The sequence below is a fragment of the Manis pentadactyla genome, chromosome 16, assembly GCF_030020395.1.
Source record: "Manis pentadactyla isolate mManPen7 chromosome 16, mManPen7.hap1, whole genome shotgun sequence".
NCBI classification, from domain to species: domain Eukaryota; kingdom Metazoa; phylum Chordata; class Mammalia; order Pholidota; family Manidae; genus Manis; species Manis pentadactyla.
This window is the reverse complement of record NC_080034.1, coordinates 55,428,010-55,445,288: the sequence shown is the minus strand read 5'-3', so window position 1 is coordinate 55,445,288 and position 17,279 is coordinate 55,428,010. Positions and strand designations below refer to the sequence as shown.

General features: G+C 40.8%; 1 long non-coding RNA gene across 1 annotated transcript; it reads right to left on the bottom strand.

Moving 5' to 3' along the window:
* LOC118908464 (uncharacterized) lies at window positions 1-11,431 on the bottom strand. Its single transcript, XR_008994343.1, has 3 exons — window positions 10,723-11,431; window positions 6,610-6,751; window positions 1-106 (listed from the first exon to the last, which is right to left on the bottom strand). It is a non-coding gene; the product is annotated as an uncharacterized LOC118908464 (long non-coding RNA).
* Window positions 11,432-17,279: the final 5,848 nt, after the last annotated feature.

The following is a 17,279-nucleotide window of genomic DNA, read 5'->3' as shown; positions in this document are numbered from 1 at the left end:
GGCTTGGTTTTTCCAGGACTGGGTCAAGGCTGCACCCTTATTTCCCCGGATGTTACTCAGCTTCTCCTTCTGGAACTCTTCTTCCCTTTTTGATAAGATGAGGTTCCTGAAAGATAGATATTTTCCAAACAATCAAAGTTTGTATTTATTCTGAAAGCAATATATTATTTTAGAAACAATAATAGGTATTTAGAAAGAAGCTTCACCCAGCAAATAAAGAATGTATATCTCTTAAAAGCCCACCCAGAACGTTTAGACACTTGACCATTTGTTAGGCCACACAGGAAATCACAACAAATTCCAGAGGAATGATGTCATGCAGGTCATGTTCTTTCACCACAATACACTAAAAATAGAAACCAACAGTAGATATGTATTTCCCATGGCATAAATTTGACAATAAAAAATATCATTCTAAAAAATCTCTGGATTGAAAAAGAAATCATGATGAAATTAAAAGAGATTTGAAAATGAATGAGTTAACAATTCAACTGAATGATCTAGAAAGAGAAAATAATAATCTAGAAAGAAAAGAATTTAGAGGGAGAAATAATATAAAACACAGATAATAGAATCTAAACCAAGAATATTAAAATTACCAATAAAACCAAAAGATTGTTAATAAAAATAAAATAGACAAATCTCTAGAAAGACTGACTAGAAAAAAAGCAAATTAGGGACAAAAAGTACTATAAGCATATTTTTGTCTATAATTTTGAAAACTTTCAAGAAATGGACTTTACAGAAAAATATAAATTATAAAGTGACCCAAGATGAAATAGAAAATCTAAATATACCAGTGAGTACTAAAATAAAATAATTGAATGTCTGGTCAAATATCTCTCCTTTGTAAAGAAAGGCAACATGTTCAGACTATTTAATAGGCAAGTTTAACCAAACCTTCTAGGAACAGATTATTTCTATGTCAGCCAAACAGTTCCAGGTAGTAGAAAAAAGAAAAGTTATCTAATTCATTTTATAAGATCATGTGACTAGAAAAGAACAATATTTTTTTTAAAAAGCAACAAATGAAAAGTATAGGCCAATATCATTTATTAATATAAAACATATGAATACAAGAATTCTAAATGAAAGCCTAGCATATCTATTTAGCAGTATAGTATATTAAAAAAAGCATAACTGGTTTTATCCTGTAAAAATATGTATGACACACATTAGAAAAATGTATCAAATTACTATAAATGATTAAGATATTAAAAGGAAGAAAACCATATGATTATCTCAACAAATATAGAAAAATGTAGGCAATAAGATTCAACACTCATTCATTTAAAAAATAATAGAACTTTTAACAAAGAATAGAAAGGAACTCCTTTAACGTAATAAAACATTTTCCCCCCAAAAAACCTATGATAATATCATACTTGGGGATGAAACTTTTGAACACATTCCTATTAAGTTCTGGTATAATACAGGGGGCCTATTATCTCTCCTGGAAGTCCCGGTGCATGAAAAGAGACAAGAAAAGAAAGGCAAAACATCAAGGAAAAAGAGATTAAATGCTCATTATTTGCAAATTGTCTTCATTGAAAATCCAGGAGAATCTTCAAACTGCAGAAAGAATAAACGGGTTTTAAGCAAGGTTGCTACATACGAGATCAGCATTAAAAATTACCATTCCTTTATACCATCAATAACCAATTAGAAAATATAGTAGAAAAATTTTTCATTCAAAATAGCAATAGTAATTATACTGAATCTAAGAATAAATTAAGCAAATGACATTCAGGACTTCATTTTCCAAATAATACTCATTGAAAAAGAAAAGCAGAATACACAAGCAAAAAGACTCAATATTCTTTCCCCTAATGCATTTATTAGTTCAATATAAAATAATTTTGAAAAAGAAAAGCCAGAATGGAGAGCTGTTTTAGTTATTTATTGGGGTATAACAAACCTCCCTAAAACAACCACTGTGACTCTGCATCTGGGATGGGCTCAGCTGGCTGGTTCTTCTGTCCTTGCAGGTGGTTACCCAGGTAGTTACATTCACACTCTCCTGGAAGTCCCGGTGCATGAAAAGAGACAAGAAAAGAAAGGCAAAACATCAAGGAAAAAGAGATTAAATGCTCATTATTTGCAATGAGCTCAGGGTTGGAGTCAGCTGCCTTACTGAGATGGCCCAGTTTCTCCTTTCTAGGGAGTCTGGGGCCTCTCCCCCTTTACACAGTCTTTCCCTGTGGGTCTCTCCAGCAGAGTAGCCAGACTACTCACATGGTGGCTCAGAGCTCCCATCAGTACTAACCCAGAGCTGACATGTCCAAGGCTTAGGCCAGGAACTGGCATAGTACTACTTTTACCTCCTCCCAAGTCACCAAGCCAACCTAGATTTAAGAGTTGGGGACGCCATGGCTCTGTATACAGGAGGTGTGGTTTATTGGCTAGCTATCATGAGAGATCACACATCAAGATTTGTAAAGTTAAAGTGTAATGTGGGTGCAGGACCAGATCAATAGATTAGAACAGAGTCCAGAAACAGAGAAGTGCTTGCATGGAAACCTGATAAACCTGAAACATGATAGAAGTGTCATTATAGATCAGTAAGGAAGGGAAGGTTTTAGAAGTAGGGATGGGACAAATGACTTTTTACACTACGGTGGATTTCAGCAAGTTCTTTGATACTCTCCCTTTAAGATGTGGAGTGTAATTCCCTCTCACTGAGTGTGGACTAGATGGTGAATAGAAGTGGGTTTGCTTCTAATGAGAGAATAAATGGCAATGGCAATGTGTGACTTTAGAAACTGTGTCATAAAAAGCATTGCACCTTCCTGCTTACTCACACTTTCTCTTTCTTAAATGGATCACTTGCTCTTGGGAAAACTAGCTACCACATCAAGACTCTCTCTCAGGCAGGCCTTGTGGAGAGGCCTTAAGGGGGAGGAACTGAGGCCCCCTGCCAACAGCCGTGAGAGTTAGCCACCTCGAAAGCATGGCCTTCAAATGACTGCATGCCAGCTAAAATCTGACTGCAACCTCTTGGGAAACCCTGACCAGAACCACTGCATTAAGTTGCTCCCAACCTTCAGAAATTGTAAGATAATAAGTGTTTGTGGTTCTAAGCTGTTAAGTTTTAGAGTAATTAGTGATGTAGCAATAAGTAACTGACACAATATCTCACGTCCAAAAAGAAATAAAATTGTATCCCTGCTCATACCTCATGCAAATAACTTTTTAGAGGATAATATTGGGACAGTATCTGTGATTATAGAAAAGATTCTTAAATCAGACACATGCCATAAAGGAAAAGACACTACAGCCAAGGTTAAAAGATAAATGCAAATGGGGAGAAGACATTTGCAATATATAGTATGCAGAACACATAAGTCATCCCATCAAATAATTAGGTAAAAGACAAACAGCCCATTAGAAAGGTAGGTAAAAATAATAAATAGATAATTAATGGAAGAGGCAACCTAAATGGCCATTAAACCATCTCAGTAGTAAACAGGACAATGCAAAATAACCAAGATGAGATTCTATTTCTCATCCTTCAGACTGACAAAAATTAATAAATCTGAAAATATCAAGTGTTGGACAGGATGTGGGCAAATGGGGCTTCTCATATATTGTGGAAGCAATTTGGCAGTATGGAGGAAAATTGAACATGTGATCCAGTTTCCTGGGAAAATCTCTGTCACCATTGCACAAGAAGAGCCATGCAAGGATAAAGGTGCTGAATTGATTGTGGTAGAGAAATATTCAAAAAACTTAAACGTCCATAAATAGAATGGTATATTTAAACTAAATGCTATACCATAGTAAAGGAATAAACTGCATTTTTATTCTGAAATCTATTTATAACTGAATTATACATACCAATATGGACTGGCCCCCAAATATCATATTGATTAAAATAAACATATAATTATGTTTATATTGATTTTTAAATTATAATTCTTTATTTTTATGGCTATGTATGTGGTTTGTGTGTGTTTATAAGAGATTGAAAGAACTCATAGGACCATACATTAACATTGCATGCAAATTAAACCTCAATACAAGACTGTAAACAATCATTTGGGAAGACTGTGATAGTTAATTCATGTGTTGACTAGACTGGGCCACAGGGTGCCCAGATATTTGATCAAACATTATTCTGGGTGTTTCTGTGAGGGGTGGTTGAGATTAACTTTTGAGATAAACTGAGTACAGCAGATTGTCCCTCCTAATGCAGGTGGGCTTCATCCAAGCAGTTGAAGGGCTGAATAGAACAAAAAGGCTGACTGTCCCTCAAATAAGAGAGAATTCTTTCTTGCCGACTGCCTTCACACTGGGACTTTGGCTTTTTTCCTGTCCTAGGACTTGAGATATCAGCTCTTTCTCAGCTTCCAGCCTGCCAGTTCACCCTGTGCATACCTGAGACTTCTCAGTTAAGCTATTTCCTTATGATAAATCTCATTATAGGCACACACACACACACACACACACATCCTACGCACACCCTCATATATGTGCCTACACACACACAAACACACATCCTACTGGTTCTGTTTCTCTGGAGAACCCTGATGCATACAGAAGATACACACTAAATAACTGATAGTGGTTGGTTCTTCAGACAGGGAGAAGGAATTGCCATAGCAACTTTGACTTCAGTGTTTTAATTATTTTGTTAAAGAAGACTTGAAACAAATGTAATACAATTTTAATAGTTGTCACTACTGGGCTGTGGATATATGGTGGTTGTTGTATTTATACTTTTCTCTATTTTTTGAAATCCCTTCCCCCAAAAAACTGCCCTTTATACAAAAAAGAAAGTAAAACATAAAGAAAAAGTAAAAAATTACTCATTATTCCATAACTGTTGGCATTTTGGCATATGTATTTCTAGACTTTTCTTTACATATACATAGCAGCACACTTGCATATATACATATTCATTCCCCTGACTCCACAAAAGAAAAACAAAAACAAAATTTAAAAACCAACCTGTTTTATTGCCTGCTTTTCTCACTCAATATTTTTAACGGACATTTTTCTACATCAATACTTTTAAAGACAATAATGTTTCAGAGAATGGTTGAAGTCTAATTGACTTAACCAAGCCCTTATTCATAGATATTTAAGTTATTTCCAGGTTTCCTTTAAACAAATATTGTTGCAATGAAAAGCCTTGTTTATACATATACTTGTCTTTCTATTCCCTTAAGCATAAACTCCTGGAACTGAAGTTGCTTACTCAAAGGATGGCTATATTTTAATAATTTTTGAAACTTACATCCAAACTACCTTCCCTCTGGAAAGGTTGTACCAATTTATACTTCCCTAAGTCCTTGCTAATGCTGAAAGCTGGAACCTCTAAGCCTTGACCAACATCTCTGTGCTTTGCTTACTACCTCAAAGAAGACTTTAGTCTCCTGAAATTCTTAATAAAATCCCCAAATCTTTGATCAATAACATAAAGTTTTTGCCTACACCAACACCAGAATGAAAAGTCTTTAAACATATACCTATGTGTTTGTTTCAAGAATGGATGGCTGTGCAATGAGTTCAGCCCATTTTAACACCTAGGAAGTTTAAGAAGATTCTTAACTTACTCTTTAGCAAACAATACCTCAGCCCACCTTAGGGGCTGGGCAAGAGGCCTTGTTTGATACTCTCCCAGACCAAGATGCTGGTATCTCAGGAAGAAATCATCAGAGCAGGAAGTTGCTTGTGTTAAGTTAATTCTAAATATTCAGGGACCCCTTAACAAGTCCACACCCCTAAGCCTTTATCTGGTTCCCCAAAATCCTCAACTGCCTATAAATCCCCTAGACAACGCACCACTACGGGCTCTCTTGTCCCCTCCTGGCATGAGCCGGGAGCTCTGCCCTCTCACTGTATCTCTAAATAAAAGCCTCTCCCTGCCTCTCCTACCTTGACTGCTTGCTAAGTTCATTCTTCAACTCCGCAAACAAGAACCCCAGCATCAATAGCACACCCCTCTTTCCAAGGTAGGACAACCAAAAATGTCTCCACATTTCCCCATTGTGGGAAAATCACTTGGGGCAGAGAAGCCCTTATCTACGTATGTAAGTGGTCTCTAACTCAGGTGTCAGCATGAAGCTGGGAACATAAGTTTCCTTTTCACATGCCAAACTAACAACCCAGTTCTAGAAACATAGCAATTGCTCCATAAACTGCCTGTCGGGGTGAACTTAGTTGCCAGCAGAGTCACCTTATGCCTTTTTAAAAATATTATTCATTCATTCATTTGTCTATCTATCTGTCTATCTATCTATCTATCTATCTATCTATCTATCTATCTATCTATCTATCTATCTGTCTATCATTAATCTACAATTACATGAGCGACATTATGGTTACTAGACTCCCCCCATCATCAAGTCCCCACCACATACCCCATAACAGTCCCTGTCCATCACCTTATGCCTTTTTAAGTACCTTTTAAGTAACTTCCATTTGTCCTTTAGCTCTCACCTCAAATATCACCTCCCTAGGGATTCTTTCCACAAATCTAGACGTGTCAGATTCTCTTTTTCTACTTCCTGTGTTCTCTACTTATTTCCTCAAGCACCCTGGCATGGCAGTAGAAGAGCATGCTATAAGCCTGTGGGTAAAATTGCAGTATTTCCAGACTCTTACCTGGTTTCAGTGCATCTCAATAGAATAGGCATTTCCAGGGGATGGAGAGGAGTAGCCATCTCCATATGAGTAGGTCATTACATAGGCCAGCAAGAACTTATCTGGACTGGAGAGGTTGGGTGGGGGGCTCTTCTTCTGCAGCCTGGTCACAAGAGGCATGTGGAAGCAGAAGTGGACGACTGCTTGTAAGAAATAAACTTTATTTCTCCCTTTGACTGATTTTGGTTTCAAAGGTATTTGCCTGGGATTTTCCCCCCAGAGTTACAAGCCCTATATTTTAAGGAAAACTAAGGCTCAGAGAATGGACATGGCATGTTCAAGATCACACAGCAAAGGAGTGGTTGACTAAACCCCCAGTCACACAATGGTCACATCCCTAGAGGGACAGAAGATAGAGGCTGAGCAGAGAATCTTGGTTAGAGTACCAGTCCCAGAAGAAAACTGGAGTTCTAGGAGGAAAGCTGGTCAGAAACCAGAGGCCAGTATGGTAAGAGTAGACCACATGGATGGGGACCCCTGGAACACATGATACCACCCTACAACACATGACTGACCCAGGATGACAGGTGACACCCCAATGGATAAACCAGCTGGTGAGGCTGAGGATGCCACTAAATGCCAGGTTTGAGGGGTGCTGAGCAGCAGGTGGAGAAAGGAAGAGTCTAGATGAGGCAGTGTATCCACCGTGGGGGCCTGAGTGAACTGGCCTCCCAGTGTGCTGCACTCCCGTCCTCTCCTAGGAGATGTCAGTCATCGGCTCAGTGACTGATGTTGGTAACCGACACTGCTGTACGGGGTCCTGTGCTGGGCACAGAAGATGCAAAGGTGACATGACAGAGGTGGTCCCTTTCTCTCAACCCTGACCTAGTTTGATTACAGACTGTGACAGAGCCTGGGAAGGAGAGGCGCAGTGTGCCTTGGGAAAGTGTAGCAGAAGGATATCTCCTCATCTGAGGGCTGGGGAGGCTTCCCTGTGGAGGTGATAATGGAGCTGAGGGCAAGGGTGAATGGGAGTAATTATGCTCAGGTGGGAGGTACATGCTCCAGGCTGCAGAAACAGTGGCACCAAAAGACTCTGAGGCAGAACCATGGAGGAATGAGGTTGAAAAATGCAGGGCCATAGAACACAAAATCAAGCCTATACTTTCAAAAAAAAAGGGTAAACTGACTAGAAACAAAGAAAATAAAGTTAATTCCATTCTTCCATTCAATGTTCTAGATGGTAAGGTTCTCCTCCCAAGAGGAGAAAAATAATGTATTACCTCAAAAAGAGAGGTAGTCTGCTTTACAGGCAGGGCCTCCCTCCTGATGGTGGATTCTTGGTGGGGTTGTCAGTCCAGAGTTTGGTCTGAGAATGTCCAGCAATTCAGTTTCTCCAGTTCATCTAGTAATCAGATTCAGGGGATTGATTCACATAGACCAAAGTCATGGAAAACAGATGTATAAATCAAAATGCCTATGTATAATTTTGCCATAAGAAATTCAACTACCTAGCCAATTGAAATATTCATGTCTGTGGGCCAATGAACTTCTTTACCTGCAAAGCAGTTCAAAAGGAAGGGCAAATGCCAATCAGAAGGCAAATGAATGAACAGGAATTCAACAAAACTTACTGGTCAAATAATCCAGCTGTCACCAGAGAGAGGATATTTTCTGAGCCCCAAATCCTAACAAAGAACTCTAACCTGATTTATGAGTGCCATTCATTTTTAGCTGCCTATATTGGGCCTTTACTAATAAATAATACTATTAAATAATCATTAATATAATTACATAATTATATAACCAATGTTATTTATATCATTATGTAATAATATAATTAATAATATTATAAATTGAATAAACCACTATAATTAGAAAGAATAAAATAACATGAGAAGAAATATGACACTTAGCAAGATATATAAATGTAATTCAGTATTTGTGCCATTTTTATAAAACATTCATCTATCCAACTTGATAGTTTGATTTCTACTAACCCTTATTTTCTGCTAATACTGTTTTCTCAACTATTGTCTTTTTACTTAGTTAAAAAAAAGTACCTCTTAAAAAGCCTTTGAGCAATTTAAGATATATTTAGTTTCATTCATTACTGAAGATATTTTCAATTATTTAATATTATTCATTAGACAGAGAAGCAGTAACAATTCAGTAGCAGTAATTAACCCTAGCACTAGATGTAGTTTCTCAATACCATTTCCAGGGTTCCTCGGACAAACAACTGATCAAGATCTAGGGCAGGAATTATTCAAGATAAGTCTAGAACATGTTGTTATACCTGAGATCAAAGCCACTATCAAAGACTCCGGGGTCATGGCAAAATGATACAGAAACTAATTTGAAGGGGCTCTTCCTGGCCACGGTTGGGTCAATCTGAACACCAAAAAAACTAATAATCATAACAGATTGAAACATATCCAATACGCAAAAATCCTATAGCTCATACACCTTGCTGGCACTTTGATCTTGGACTTTGCAGCCTCCAGAACTGCGAGAAATAAATTGCTATTGTTTAAGCCAGTCTATGGTATTTGTTATGGCAGCCCAAGCAGACTAATACAGTGGCCAAACCTAATTAACACAAAATTAACCATCACATAAGCATTTATTTTATCTGAAATATACTTTAAAATAATGAAAAAATATGTATTTTTAAACAGGAAGGCAGATAAACATGATTGGCAAAATACTGATAACTTAAAACTGGGTGATATAAAAGTTTCATTATTGCATTATCTGAATTTGTCTCATAAACCATTTGAAGGAAATATTCCAATCCAATAATGACAGAATAATTTACACATCCTCTTTACACTTGCCAGATGAATGTTTTAATAATGAAATTCTTTAAGAACTTTTGTCCAGCTTGTTAGGAAAGAGTATAAAACCTAAATGTGATTTATTCCCACTAGGATGTTTCAACATTTTAACAGTAAGGTATTAACAAAGGGCCACGTGGTGGAAGCTGCTCGGGCTGAGGGTGGGGGTGGGGGAATTGATAAGGGCCTGGCGATACCTGTTTGAGTTTTTTTAAACCTACCAATAAAATTAAGACAAATGTAAAGGAAAGATATAACGGACTTAGGTGACCTCCGGGGGAGACTGTGAACCCTGTAGTACTCAGCCAATGAGGAACCAGGGGGGGACTCGCGTACTAGGAGATAAATTATTGGCGCCAAACTCCCCAGGTGTGCCTGCCCACCAGACACCCGATCTTGCAAGACCGTCATTAAAGCCTCGCTCCGCTGTTCTCTTTGTCTCCGTGTCCACTTATTGAATTTGGACCAGTGAGTGTGTTTCTCACAAGCTCTGATATGTAGCTTCCTTTTTCCTATTCAGCCAACACATTCTCATTAAGATATGACTTGAGGACATGGAGATCATTAAAGTGATCATCATATCACGCAACGGGAACATATTGTCAAAAAAAAAATTATCTGTCTCCAGCAGTACATGCCATTCAGGGTTTTTTGCAACTGCAACCACAATAGTTGATAAGGGTGTTTGAGATTTGCCTCCCAAAGACATAGACAATGTACCATATTATCATACATCCCTGTAACAAGGTTCAAAGTACATTACATAGTATTGTTATACTGATCTCATCCTTTGGCTAGCAAAAGCTTAGAATATTGTCTTCTGAAGTTGTACATAAATGCAAACATTTATATGCTACTTCCTATCACCACATTTCTGTTTTAGCTGACTGAATGCTAAATGATGTAATCAGAACCACAGTTGTTATTTAGGGTCTTTGAATTTTTTTCCTTAAGAATACCAGGAGACTTTTCACCTAATAATAAATGAACTCTTGAAGGTTAAAAGCATTTTTACTATTTTAGAAATAGGTATTTTTAGAAATCTCATACTCTACAAACAAAATTTCCACAGAGAAATATTAAAAATTTTTCCAGCCAAGCAGAATAGGGTCAGAGAACCTGCTCGAGTGCACACATCGGAAGTGTCCCTTCTGCTCTGTCCCCCAAATAATTCATCAGTGGGGCCCTAGTAGGCTTGAAAAATAGGCCTCAGCATAATTGTTTCTAAGTGGAAACTGGGTTTTCAGGCGAGTTGTTTGGTGGGAAATCCCAACTGGTATAGTAAGAGCCTTACCTTTCAGGTGCCCTGATTTGGTATTTCAGTCTACAGTTCCAGAACTCCGGCTGTCCTTTCCTGTTCTGAGAGATGTGGGCTGGGCACGGCCAGAGCCAAGCTCCCCTGGGGCCCACAGCCCAGGGCCCATGCCAACCTGCCTGGGCTGCAGGAGGGGCTGCCGCTCTAGGTCTCCCAGGCTGACAGCAGCACGTCCAAAATGGGGCTGACGGACTAAGGTCACATGACAGGTGAGACAGAAAGGTCACACAGTACCTGCAGGTGCCTCTGTCAACTCAAAAACAAAACAAAATATGCAGGGAAAGGGGAGCGGGTCATTCCATCAGTGCCTATAAATACCCAAGGAAGAGCATGGAATCATCTCAGCACCCCATCGCTCTGAAGAGTGTGTTTGCTAGAAAAATAAAAGGGTTAGAGGAGAAGGGAGGAGAGCCTGGAGACGGGAAAAATCGTATTCAGGTCACTCAAAGGCTGGCATGAATGCCCCGGGCAGAGATGCTGGGAGAGTTTCATAAACAGTCTTTGGTTCAATGACAGGGTGGCATTTGTGTCAAGCCAGCACAGCTGTCCTGCGGGCCTTGGGCCATTCTACAGGAAGCCAGCAAGTTCACAGGGAAGCCACGTGGCTCTGTGGATGCTGAGCTGGCAGGATTTTCCTGCAATCAACTAGAGCAAGGAGAACCGGGTATATTACATAAGGAGGGCCAGAGTCAAGAGCCCCAGGGATAGGGAACCAGGTAGTATTCATCATGCTGCAGCTTTTTACCAGAAATGCCCACAGAACAGGGCCACTTTGGGAAGCAGGGAGGAGGCTCCACTCACTAGGCAGCATTCCAAATATTGGCTTAGAGAGGGCCACCTACCAGGACATGCACTCACAGATCCCATTGGACAGCCAAAGGCTTCCTCAGGGTCTGAGTCCCACGTGGGCTGGGCCCTTCAGGCCACCAGCAGGGGTCTCTGCAGCTCCTGTCAGCTCTGTCCATTCCAGCCAGGCTGCGCTCTCCCTCCACTGATGGCCGTATGAATATTCCAGGCCTGCTCTGGGCCCTGTAGTTCCTTGTCCCTCGGGTATCAGACACACCCTCAGTCTCAGCCAAGGAGTGCTGCCTTGGGCTTCGACAGGCATCCCACCTCCAGAGGGCTGAAAACATTGCACCCCACCCCACAGACCCTCCACAGATGGCCTCTGCAACCACCATCCTGCCTTTCTCTTCTCTTCCTTGGGTAAAACTATATTCCCACAAGTATCAGATGGGGACACCAAACACCCATTCTCTTTGGGAAGCCTTCCCAGGGGGATGATAACTCTGGAACCAGAGTCAAGGCCTACAGACGACAGGAAGGAGCCCTCTCCACTGTGCGGGTTCCACCCTCCTGTTTGTGAAGCTTTAGAGTTTACGGAGACCTTTCTCACAATCTTCACATTTTGGTCTGGCCACCACTGAGTAAAGCAAGCATTATTAATCCCATGCAAAGAATGGAGACCCTTAGATGTGAAGTTTACACGTGATAGTTCTAAGGTCACCCAGTTACTCAATGGCAGAACTTGAATTCAAATCTTGTCATTTAATTCCAAGTAAAATCATTTCTCCAGTGAGATAATAATAATAGCTACCATTTATTGAGACTGACTATGTGCCATGCCCCCATCTATATGCCTTAGACACATAAATGTAGTCAAGCCTTAGGAAAATCCTATTGGATAAGGTAATGTTATTATACCCATTTTAGGGATGAGAAACCGAGGCACAAGGAGGTTATGTAACTGCCCGAGATCACACATCTATCCCATGCTATCCTATAGCGGCCTAAACTTTTGCTCTTCCTACTCCACTACAAATCATAAACTCAGGCTAGAAATGAAGTAATAAATAGATAAGGACCCAAATAGACAATACAGGAGAAACAGAGCCAATGGCTAGGACCCTGACAAGGGGTGCTCACCTCAGCCCACAAGCGGCAGCAGGTGTTGGCTACTAGATCTGGGTAGACCAGCAACACCAACCTATTTGAGGTTTAGTGACAGTGTTGGCTGGGGCACGCAGGAGACAGAGGGCACACTCCCAAGTGTTCAGCTGAAGGCAGGATTAAAGGAAGCAGCAAAGGTGAGATGGCACCAAGAGAAAACAAACACCGGAAGCTGTTACTGCCACCAAGCCTACCAGGGTAAGGAGAGGGAAGGTGTCACCAGAACATGGTGACCAGGGCACAGGGACTGCTTGCCAGGAGCCAGGGCCTCAGCCACCGACTGGGCTGCCCTTCACCCTTCCACCCCTGCAGGTGCCCCTGATAGCAGAAAACTCCAGGAAGCCAGCGGGCCAAGGGCCTGGCGAAGCCATCCATAGACACACAGCTCTCAGACCACGGCAAACAGAGTGCTTTAAAACAATACAAATTAGTTACCTCACAGTTCGGGAGATCAGAAGACCAAAACCAGTTCCAAAATCAAGGTGTCTGCACAATGGTGGTTCCTTCTGGAGCGCTAGGGGCAAATCCATTTTCTTATCTCTTCTACCTTCTACTGGCTGCCCATATTCCTTGCCATGTGGTCATACCATTCACCCTATGTTTCCATTAACATATTTCCTTCTCTCCTTTCTGATTTTGTTACAGTAGGTAGACAGGAGCAGGGAGAGGGGTGGGGACTTTGGCTGGTGTTTATATTCAGTTAGAGGCTTGTTCATATTCTAAACACTCCATGCAAAATGTTTTCACAGGATGTGGGGAGGGAGGGTATAGATACCAGACCTGCCAAAACTGGCTGGTTCCAACATGAAGGAGAACTTGACCCTGACTTCACCTCAAAGTCCATTATATGCTCATTAGACACTAAACATCACATCCCTTGGCACCATGACAAGTTCCAAGGAAGACCATCTAGGGACAAAAAGAGTGTGTAACCCCATTTCCTAGGAGTCTCCTCCTTATTCTGAGAAAACCCTACCTAACCTGCTGAATATTCCACCCCTACTTCAACTCCAGTTATAAGACCACCCAACCTGAACCCCACTGTGCTGCTCACCTCTGGAGCATGCCCACACTCCCTCCTTGACTGTGTGGTTTGCTTTATTAAACTATTCTGTTTGTTGATTCTTTCTTGATCAGAGCTCACAACCCTCCCACCTAGTGTCCAGGGAGATCTCCGCAGATTGGATTGCCCAACAATTTCCTGCCTCTTGTGAGGACCATTGAGTTCACACTGGGCTCACTCAGATAATCTAGAATAATCTCCTCACCTTGAGATCTTTAACTGAATCAGATCTACAAAGTCGCTTTTGCCGTGTCAGATAATACAGTCACAGGATAAAGATATTGTAAAGTTGAAGGCACTAGGGGAAGGGGTGAGCATGTCAGAATAAAAGCACCAACTTTCTGAGGCCCTCTCAACTGACCAGTGATAGAGACCTAGCTGCACCCTTTACTGCGCCCCTTCTCAGCATGAAGCACCCAGAGCGGTCATCGCCCCTTTTCCCTGGCAGCAGCTGAAGTCTCTATCTATAAAAGAAAAAATGAGACAAAGACCATGAGCTTAGACAGAGTAGAGTAAGGGCCTCTCGAGAAGGCAAGGAAAAATATTTGCAGTCAGAGCAATATAACTACATGCTACGAACCCCCCCCACACGACGCCACTTGTCAGCCAGAAGTAGCCAGATCAAATCGTTACCCATTATGACCAAAAGGCTGAAATGTAAGGTTGAAGGCACTAGGGGGAGAGGTGAGCACATCACACTGATGACGTGTCGAAGTCCCCAGCTGCTGCCCCCTCCCAACCTGAAAAATGTGCCTTAGGCTAGCCAATCCTCACACTGCTGTAAATCTAAGCTCTGCCTCCCCCTACCTTCTTTAAAAACTCACTGCCTGCCCTGCTGAGTGCGACTTCCCTTGCCTGTGTCTGTACAGGCTGGTGAACTTCGCCCGGGATCGCATTCAAATAAACTGCCTGGCCCTTTGTTGCCTCTCTTTGCCTGCTTGTTTTGGCTGGAATTTATCTTACAGATATCAGGACAGGAACATTAGACAGGAACAGATATTAGAGGAGCCATTATTTGTTGCTTTGAGGAGCCATTATTCTGTCTACCTCTCCCATAATCATGCGACAAGGAAGTAGTGGAACCAAGGTTTGCAGTCAGGCCCTGCAACTCCAAGAAGGAGCCATGCCTTCCCTCCAATCCAGTTGCTTGTTTTCCACCTGGAAGACCTTTCTTGCATCCCCAGCTCCTCCCAGGCCCAGCTGCCACTTAACCTTAGGACTCACCGCACAGTGGCCTCATCTGAAAAGCCTTCCATGATAGCATTCTTCCCCTACTACTTCATCCCTGTACCCCTCAGCTAGACTGGAGGTCCCTCCTCCTCTGTGCTCCCACGTCCCTAAGCCCACTGCCAAAACATCATTTTTAACTCTAAATAGGAGCAGAATTCCCATAGTGGATGTGGGGGGTTGTGGAGTTCAGGAAAACTGGTTGATGGGTTGATTGTTTGAATAAATGAATCAGCTGGGGGTAAGACATTTGCAAGGAGAAAAATAACTACAAAAGCTAATAGGAGGATTCAAGATGGTGGCATGAGAGGTGAGACAGAGAATTCCTCCCAAAACCACATATAGTGCAAAAATATAGTTAATACAACTAGCCCTAAAACAGCAACAGGAAAGAAGACTGCACCAGACTGCATACAGACCTCACAAACAGAGCAGACCTCATGAAACAGGGCACCAGCACTGCTCCCCTGTGACCCCCAACCTCACTCTAGGGGCTGAGGAGCTCCAGAGACTAGAGCTTCTGGGCACTAGTGGACACCACATAGAATCATGAAACATCAAAGGAACCTGGTTCAAACCAAAATCCCACAAACCCGAGAAAAAGGGCCAAATGAAACTGAACTCACCAATCTTCCTGAAAGCTGAAAGAGAGTTTAAAATAAACATCATAAATATGCTCACGGAGATACAGAAAAATATTCAAGAACTCAGGGATGAATATAAGACAGAGATTCAATCATTAAGAAATTCCATATCTGAAGTGAAACATAGAATGGAGGGATTTAAAAGCAGATTAGACGTAGTAGAAGAGATGGTAAATGGGATAGAAATTAGAGAAGAGGAATACAAAGAAGCTGAGGCACAGAGAGAAAAAAGGATCTCTAAGAATGAAAGAATATAGAGAGAATTGTGTGACCAATCCAAATGGAACAATATCTGCATTATAGGGGTACCAGAAGAAGAAGAGAGAGAAAAAGGGATAGAAAGTGTTATTGAGGAGGTAATTGCTGAAAACTTCCCCAATCTGGGGAAGGAGATAGTCTCTCAAGCCATGCAGATGCACAGATCTCCCAACCCAAGGGACACAAAGAAGACAACATCAAGACATATAATAATTAAAATGGCAAAGACAGACTTTTAAAAGCAGCTAGAGAGAGAGAAAAGATCACATACAAAGGAAAACCCATCAGTCTGTCATCAGATTTCCCAACAGAAACCTTGCAGGCCAGAAGGGAGTGGCATGATATATTTAATGCAATGAAGCAGAAGGGCCTTGAACCAAGAATACTCTACCTGGAAAGAGTATCATTTAAATTTGAATGAGGGATTAAACAATTTTCAGATGAGCAAAAGCTGAGAGAATTTACCTCCCACAAACCACCTCTACAGTGCATTTTGGAGGGACTGCTATAGATGGAAGTATTCCTAAGGCTAAATAGCTGTCACCAGGGGAAATAAAACCACAGCAAAGTGGAACAATAAATTACTAAGCAGAGGCAAAATAAAACTAACTACCCCCATAGTCAATCAAGGGATAGACAAAGAGTACAGAATATGATATCTAACATATAAAGAATGGAGGAGGAAGAAAAAGGAGGGAAAAAAAGAACTTTTACGTTATGTCTGTAATAAGCATATGAAGTGAGTTAAATTAGACTGTTGGATAGTAAGGGAATTACCCTTGAACCTTTGGTAACTACGAATCTAAAGCCTGCAATGGCAATAAGTACATATCTATTGATAATCACCCTAAATGTAAATGGACTGAATGCACCAATCAAAAGACATAGAGTCACTGAATGGATAAAAAAACAAGACCCATGTATATGCTGCCTACAAGAGGCTCACTTCAAACCCAAAGACATACACAGACTGAAAGTAAAGGGATGGAAAAAGATATTTCATGCAACTAATAGGGAGAAAAAAAACAGGAGTTGCAGAACTTGTATCAGACAAATTAGACTTCAAAACAAAGAAAGTAACAAGAGACAAAGAAGGACACTACATAATGATAAAGGGGTCAGTCCAACAAGAGGATATAACTATTATAAATATCTATGCACCCAACAAAGGATCAGCTACATATGTGAAACAAATACTAACAGAATTAAAAGGAGAAATAGAATTCAATGCATTCATTTTAGGCGACTTCAACACACCACTCACTCCAAAGGACAGATCAACCAGACAGAAAATAAGTAAAAAGACAGAAGCACTGAACAACACACTAGAACAGATGGACCTAATAGACAAGTATAGAACTCTACACCTAAAAGCAACAGGATACACATTCTTC